This window comes from Silurus aristotelis (genome assembly GCF_946808225.1).
Source record: "Silurus aristotelis genome assembly, chromosome: 15".
NCBI classification, from domain to species: Eukaryota; Metazoa; Chordata; class Actinopteri; order Siluriformes; family Siluridae; genus Silurus; species Silurus aristotelis.
The window spans coordinates 14,334,351-14,342,912 of NC_139588.1; the positions used below are offsets into that span (position 1 = coordinate 14,334,351).

Sequence of the window (8,562 nt, forward strand, 5' to 3'; positions counted from 1 at the left end):
GATAGTTTAATTTGGACATTTGGTCATTTGGACGACTGATAAATGGGGCATTTTGAAAGAGGTTAACAAATCACAAATAACAAGTATGCAACAATAGTCTGTCTATAGGTGTTGGCAAAAAAAAAAAAAAACGCATTTTTTACTGATTCTTTTTTCAGAATTGGAGGACTATAGGATAATTGTGCAACAGGTTGTATAGTGACTTTTATAATTGTACTTTGATTACCATGTGATAATGAATTGAAATCAATGCATTCTTTTTTTAAACCCCTTGTAATAATGGAATAACCCCATTGTAAAAAAAAATTCGAATTTGGATTATAGTCATAATGAGGATTTTGACTCCTAGCAGAAAATAAGACAGGCATCTAAACAAATATGCTGAAATAGTTTTGCTGGACCAGTAATCTAAAAATAATAATGGAAAACAGAAATACTCCATTGATGAACAACACATGGCTGGAAAAATATATATATATATATATATATATATATATATATATATATATATATATATTTTGAATGCTATTATAAAAAGCATGTTTGAGTTAATAATGTTGTTCCCTTTCAGGAACTTGTGCTGCGTCGGAACGCTTTGAGAACTCGACTGCGTTGTCCATGCTCTAAGTAATGAGTCTAATCAGTCAAAATTGAAGACAGGCTGTCACAAGCAGGGTGACATCACGACCAGGGAGTATAAAGCCTACCTGGAGAGAAGACTGCTTCAGCTCCTGTTTGTTCATGAAGCGATCGGTGTGAATTTGAATGTTTTTCTGTTTTGTCAAAAGAATGAAGGCATCTAAGAAAACCAAGCACACGTTTTGGCTGTGTGCTTTTCCCTGTCCTTGTTTCATTACAGGAAGGAATACACACAGTCTGTGTGTGGTTTGTTTGGGAGCGAAGAATGCGATTTTGGTTTTCAAAAGAGCCGATTGCCAGCACTGTGCTCGCATGCCTATGCGGCTGCTCCGCTTCCGGCGGGGGCTCTTTGAGGAGACTCCTCACAGTTCAGATTCCGCTCTCGCTGAGGAGGAGCGGCGCTCTGATTCCCCGGGTTGGTGCTTAAGAACCCGATAGCGAGGAGCTACTGGAAGATGTGACATGCGCCGTTCAGAAGCTCGATTATGCCTGGAGCCTGGTGAGTATAAAGCCCCTCCCTCGAGCAAGCTTAATGAGTGTTTTTTGCTCCTGGCGTCACAGCCTCCGTTTCGGGGCTTGCCATTTTTACCTGAGCTGCACAACGAGGTGTCCAGGTCCTAGGCACGGCCTTTCTCATCCCGCCCCTTCAGCCCCAAGACCGCAATTTATTCCAACGTCTCTGGCCTTAGGGATTATGCTATAGTGTCATGCCGCGGGTTGAAGAGACGCTAGCACGCTATCTCTTCCCTGGTGTGGCATCTTCCCTAAATCCCCCTGCGCACTACCTCGGTGCTGGTGGGTAAGGCTTACGCCTCAGAAGGTCAGGCCGCTGGATGTTTGCACACCATGTCGGTACTGCAGGCATACTGGAGGGATCCTTTGAGCGGCCAGTTTTCTGAAATCTGGCTCTACGGGGCACAAAGGAGACCGCTAAGGTGATCAGCCGGTCTATGGCCGCCCTAATAGCCATTGAGAGACATCTCTGGCTTACCCTGTCCGAAATATCGGAAAGGGAGAGGGTCGTGCTGCTGGACACCCCACTCTCTCCTTCAGGCCTTTTCGACAATGCCATTGAATCGATAGTTAACAGGTTCCAGGAGTACAAGAGACATTCAGCGGCATTCCAGTGGTATCTCCCACGCTGCTCTCATTGGGCTGCTCGGCGGGCACAGCCCCAACCCCGACCCAGCACTTAGTACCACCAAGTGCAGAGACAGAGCGTTGCGACACGCTCACCCTGTGCGGTATCCTGTGCGTCGCCCTGGGTCAAGCCCTGTAAAGTGACAGATCTGAGGACTGTCATCTCCGAGAAGAGTGCTACACCCAAAAAGGTCCTTACCCAACCTGTCGAAGAATGACCAGGGGGCGTGTAGCACCACTTTTCTCGGTGCCTGTTTCACCCCGGCCCCTTCAGGGACCTGGTTTGTTAAGCTTTGTTGCAGACTAGGAGGGCTCATTTCTAGAGCCGCGTCTGGGCACTGCCCCGGCTCTAGACACACCAGAGGTCAGTCTCGAGCAGCCTGGATGGCTTTGCCAGATGTGTCCCAGTGGGTCCTGCGCACTGTAGAACAAGGCTATGTGATTCAGTTTGGGTCTTGCATGCACTGGTTCAACGGGCTCTCTCTCACTCTGGTGAGAAGCGAGCAGGCTCTGGTCCTGGAATGAGAAGTAGATACTCTCCTGAGAAAGGAGGCAATCGAGGTGGTCCCTCAGTCACACAGAGCCCTGGTTCTACAGTTGGTACTTTATAGTTCCCAAAAAGGACAGTGGGTTGCATCCTATCCTAGATCTACGTCAGCTAAACCGCTTTGATGAGGCTCCAGTTCAGAATACTGAAGCAGGTTGTGTCTCAGATCAGATCTGAGGACTGGTTTGTCCAGTAGGTCTAAAGGATGCGTACTTTCACGTACCCATCCTCCCTTCTTACAGGAAGCTCCTGAGGTTTGCTTTCGGGGTCAAAGCATTCCAATATCTGGTCCTTCAATTCAGCCTTGCCCTTTTACCCCGCACCTTCACAAATGGTCGCTGCAGCTCTGGCTCCCCTAAGACCTCAGGGCATTTGTATCCTCAATTATATCAATGATTTGTTTATATTAGCTCAATCAGAGCACTTAGCGGTTCGGCATTGAGATGTCGTTCCCACTCACATGGGCTGGGGTCTCACCTACCACCTATCTCGGCTTCATTTGAGTTTCGGCGACTATGAGCGTGCAGCTTTTCTCTGCACGCATAGCATCCCTCCTCACGCCGGTCAGAGAAGGGCGATCACTCACTGTCTAGCAGTTCCAGAGACTGCTCAGGCTCATGGCAGCAGTGTCCAGTGTCATTCCACTTGGACTCCTGTACATGAGACCCCTTTAGTGGTGGCTCAGAGCCTGGTAGTTCTCTCGGAAGGGCAATCCCCTCCGCACGATCTGGGTCACACGGCGATGCCTATATGCCTTAGATGTGTGGAAAGATCCCGAGTTCCTCCCTACCAAGGCCCCGTGTTGGGAGTTTCTGGTCATTGCATTGTGCTTACGACGGATGCGTCCCTCACGGGATGGGGAGCGTTCACTAATGGCTGCTTTGCACAAGGTCTATGGGACAGTGTCTTTGAGGAAACTAGACGCTGCCTCTCTAGCCACACTTCTGACGCCCCTTTAGCGATTCCTTCATGGTTACAAAAGCTGAAGCAGTCTACTCCCCAGGTGTGCTGTATACTCCCTGGTCCTGACGTCACCCCGCCGGTGACAGCCTGTCTTAAATTTTGACTGATTAGACTCATTACTCAGAGCATGAACAACGCAGTCGCATTACCAAAGCGTTCCGACACAGCATCTCGTTCCCTCAGGGAACTAGGGCTACACATGTAACCTAGAGACATTCCTGTTGATGGTATTAAGAAAGTATAAAAATCGTTAAAAATATGATTATGGAATCCAGCAAGGTGAGAAAGGTATAACCCCCACAAAGAAAATACAACGCTTGTTTCCCTATACTGTTTTTTTTTACATGCAATTTCAAAGGGTTTCTTTCTTATGTACATACTTTCCAGAGCTTACTAGTGTTTTTGAAAAGAACATTACATTATGAAAATATCACTTCAGCAATATTGTTGGGGCCACAATCACATAAGTAAAGCTGGTAATAGGAAATGCTAAATAAAGTAGAGAAACTCCACTTAAACCAGATGTTTACACAAAAATCTATGACCTACTGTATAATCGTGGTCAGCTAAGTATGACCCTCATGTTAAAAAGTGGAACTATTTACCATTACTCTATGGTCGGATAGGTAAGAATAGAAGCCAGACGAGATGAAATCATGTTTCACCCAGACTTAGCTTGACTATTTTGATCAAATGTCAAGAACCAAACCACTTAAATGTGAAATGTACAATTATTTTTAAAATACACTAGTGACCAAAATGACATATTTGAATGTATACATACATGGGTTATCCTGGCCCATCGGATGTTTCAGGACATGCTACTCAAACAGATCTATATTTGGACTGAAAACATGCGGATTCAGCCAAAATATTTGTTTATTTTGAAGACCCCAATAATATGTAAAAGTGATACCTTTTGCCAGAGCTTTGACAGTGGTTTATTTTTCTCATGGTAAAAATAAACACTGAACATCTTTGATTTAATTTTATAGTCACTGATAATGGCTTGAAAATAAACTAACTTAAACAAATGTCTAAATGTGCATTTTCCTATGCACAGCTCCATAGTCTTTTAACCTTTAGAATTGTGTAGATTGAATGGAACACAGGGTCATTACACAGTGACACATTCGTCAGCTGTTTGCTTTAGTTTACCACACAAAGTTTGGGCTGCTACATGTCTTGATACTGAGATTGGGTAAATTTGATGTGTGTCCCAAAAGCTTTGGTTGCCAGGATTCGAAAAGGAATGTTTTGTGGACAATGGACATCTGGAGCCTGACTTTTGCATTTGTTACTTTTGAAGCTAACACAAAATAATTGTTTTACTATCGTCTAACTACACATTCAATGTGTAGTTAGAAGATAGTAGAACAATTATTTTGTGTTTGTTCCTTATCAACCATTTATAGTACAACAGCTGAGAATACTTCCAAGTGACAATTTAGTTAATAAAAGTCTATGACATGGTCACTTAATTTAGATGTACATCTGTATTTCTATTAACAATACAAATAAAAACAGTAATTTCTCATTTCAGGTTTAGAGATTGTGTAATTGTTTGGATAGTTGCAGACTTGACCGTGTATTATTGAACATTGGTATTTGGTTAATATGTGCAATAAGTCCTTTTTTGCTGCTACTTATAAATATATAAAACCTGGAATTCTTTTTTATCATATAAAATCTTGTGGAATTACATGTAAGCCATTTTGTTTTGGCAATTGGACATAAGAAATTAAGTAATTTCCAAAGGGATCAATAGCTGTTCGGTAAGTAAATATACATTAGAAATGTGCATTTCTTTTAGCTCTGTGTGTATAAAGAATATTAACATTGTCGTATTTGCTGTTATATGATATGCCTATATATGCCTTTTTTGCTGAAACAAAATCTGATAGCACAATCACTGTATGTAAAAATGCACACCTAAAAAACAAATGGATGATGCTGATTTTCTCCCTTGTAGATTATTACAGAATACCACTGATACAGGGAAGCACACCCTAGCTTTGGAGTTAATTTATTTAAAGCAGTCCTATAATGCATCATCACCATTAAATCTAAAGGGTAAGCAAAAGGTTAACTATTTTTTAATAAATATTTTTTAATTTGCATAGAAAATATATTACCTTTGGAAGACCACCCTGCAAATGATTGTTTCCTGGTGCCTTTTTTTTTCTTTACAACTAAAGGAATATACAGTATATAATTCAACAGTGTTGTTGTCATTGTGTGACCAAAAGTATATAACATTTTTATATTTATTATTATCTGAACCTATAAGCTTCAGTTTTTGTTTAACAATTTGTGCAGCATTTTATCACAACTTAAGGCATTAATTCTTTCACACTTCTGCTTACCATGCTGTATTGGCATAGGTATCTTGTTTTACTGCATGCCCAGACTGTAATTTTTTGCCCCTCCAGTTACAAAGCAGCTCCATTAGTCTGTAAATGTGTTTTAAGAACAAGGCAAGAAAACATAAACATAGTCTAGACCATGTTTGGCTAGACACTTTGACACTTTGCCATTCTTTGTCTATCTTCTGTCTGCACCCCCCAAGCCTCCATTACCATTTATGTGCAAGCATGTGTGCAAGTTTGTATCTTGTTAAGTTTTCTTTTCTAGTTGACCAACGTACGTAGAAATTGCGGCTTAAAGGTGGGTCTTGTGTGTATTATTCTCTCTTGGGTTTTAGCAGTTATTTCTTTTAGGAGACATCACTTCACATAAAAAAAAATTATTTCATTGTAAGCTGTCAATCCCTAAGTAAAGAGCAAAATAAGATATTACTTTAATGTATAATTATGCATCTTGGTGTTGGCTGAAAGTTCTGAAAATAACGTTTCTTTGTTTAAAACTAATTGTTTAGAGAACTCTATGCTCCGGGGGTCCCTTACGAGGGACATATCAAGGTCTGTGACGTCGGAGTGACATGGGGCCGCCTTCCCGTGGGCTCACCACCTGCAGGAGGGACCGTAAGGGACGGTGCTGTGAGGATTGGGCAGCAGTCGAAGGCGGGGGCCTGCTTAGACTGCCGCCCCCGCGACCTGGATTACGGATAAGTGGGAGAAAATGAATGAATGAATGAATGTTTAGAGAACTTTTCCTTCCGTCCACAATTGTGAATATTCCATTGGTCAAACTTGGCTCCTGTTGTGATTTTAGACTATACATGGCTGTTCTTGATGTGCTGTTGCAGTTGCATATTCAATGTCAGGATGTAAGAAATAAAGGAAAATAGGTTAGCCACAACACCACTGATTGATGTGTAGATTAGCTGTCACATTTGTGTCCACTATGGCACAGCTGAAATCTTTCTACATTATTACCTCTATCTGACAGTCACCTTTTGTTTTTTTTGCATCAATTTACCTAAGGCAGCATGGCTCACAATTTACTTATAGCATTTAAAGTATTGATGTTTATTTACTACATGTACATGGATATCCAATATGTGCATATTAATGCAACCACACATCCTATTATTTATGAGCTGACTAGAAAGTTTTAAAATGTGACCAGGTTCAGACAAATCTAAAAAGTAATTCTGGGGAATGTGGTATACTGTTTTAACTGATTGACAATTTGGGCACCCAGAGTAACTATTGTACTATTTATATACATTAATAATAATATAAACTTCAGCCTAAAAAAAAACTGAGCAAGAATTCAAGAAGTAGGCAGAAGTAACAGTTGTAAATACATAGAAATTGAACATAATAGCACAATGCAACTGGAACATGTTTTTAAACAGTAATTACAAAGCATTTGTTTCTAATCAATGTAGTAGCAGAATGTATATAAGACATATAGGCCTTTTCAAGTCCCTAGTAAATTGAAGTGTTTTATAAAAGGGTAATATACACTTCTTTTAACAGAGCTTCTGTAATTACCAACTGTTTCTGTAATACTTGTAAACTGTGAAAGTCCATTTACAGAAGATAGCTTACTTGCTTTGGGTAAACCCTGGGTCATCCAGTTAGACCTCTGTTCATGTGATTGTGTAAAGAATGTATGGAGTGATTGCAGTGTTTTTATTGCCCTAGGTTATAAATATGCTTGGCGAGAGTAAGAGTTTCAGTAGCGTAGTGGTGACACTATAGAAGTAAAGATGAAAGCCATAACTGCATAGATCATTACTGCACCCCCAGGATCTGTCAAATGCTTCACATGATCAAAGCTCTGTAATTTGGACATATACTCTACTCTAGATGCTGTGTACAATTATGGCTCATAATTGTAGCTCATAGTACTGATAAGTGACAAGAATACCCAGAGAAAGTTGGACAGACATCATAAACCTTTAAAGATAATTTAGCCCTCTTCACAAATAATTTTTAAGTATGGTCTTATAGTACTGTAAGATTTAAGTTACTCAGGAACATTTTCTTGTGTTAAGTATCATATTTACAATATACCTTTGTTAAAAGTTATATTTACCACCATCAATATATTTCTTGTTTTCTTATGTTAAAACTGTTCTTGTTTGTAATGAGTTTTTGTCAGTATGATGTGCAAAAGAAAAGTCAAAGAAACACTGTGTGCATCTAGATTTCAGATATTAGCAAATACTTTTTATTCATCAATTTGTGTTGCTACTTCTTGTTTCTAGACACAATCCAGTGCCTTTTACAAAACCTCTTGTGGCTACACACATTTTTGTGTCAGTACACATGTGCATGGTCATGTAGGCATGTTCAGAGAAATTCTATAATATAAAGAAACTGAAAAATAGCCTTCGTGACAATGTTCTATCATGTCCAAGGTTGTACATACAGTCCATAAACATTGTAAATGAAGTCACAAAAAAGATTTGGACTGTGTAAATAAGTAGAAAAAGCAGAATAATCTATTTAGATGTTGCTCTTTGGTGAAGCTGAAAAGCAGAAGCCGAATTCCATATGACCATGAATAGTTTAAGGATCATGACTAGTGTTTTGTATGACCAGATCTTGACCAGATTATTTGTGCCACTTGTTTGTGTACTCAACACTTTGTCCAACCTCTTTTCTTCTTGTCCATGACCATCAGCACTTCCCCCACAGTCTGCTACTTGGCAGTATACAGCCATTTACTTAGGAAAGCACCATTTCTCTGTGTAACAACATAACAACTCATAATAAGGATTCTGAAAAGTAGCCTGCAAGATCCCTGAGGAATGCTAGTAATTTGCTGGATAATCACTGGCTCTGGGGGAACCTGTGAAAAAAAAAGAAAAACAGCTTTAGACAGAATCACTGTAATATGAATGCTAGTGTGTGTGT

At 40.3% G+C, this 8,562-nt stretch overlaps 1 long non-coding RNA gene across 1 annotated transcript; it reads right to left on the bottom strand.

Moving 5' to 3' along the window:
* Positions 1 to 5,327: 5,327 nt before the first annotated feature.
* On the bottom strand, positions 5,328 to 8,562 carry LOC310737693. Its single transcript, XR_014536871.1, has 2 exons — positions 6,400 to 8,562; positions 5,328 to 6,173 (listed from the first exon to the last, which is right to left on the bottom strand). It is a non-coding gene; the product is annotated as an uncharacterized lncRNA (long non-coding RNA).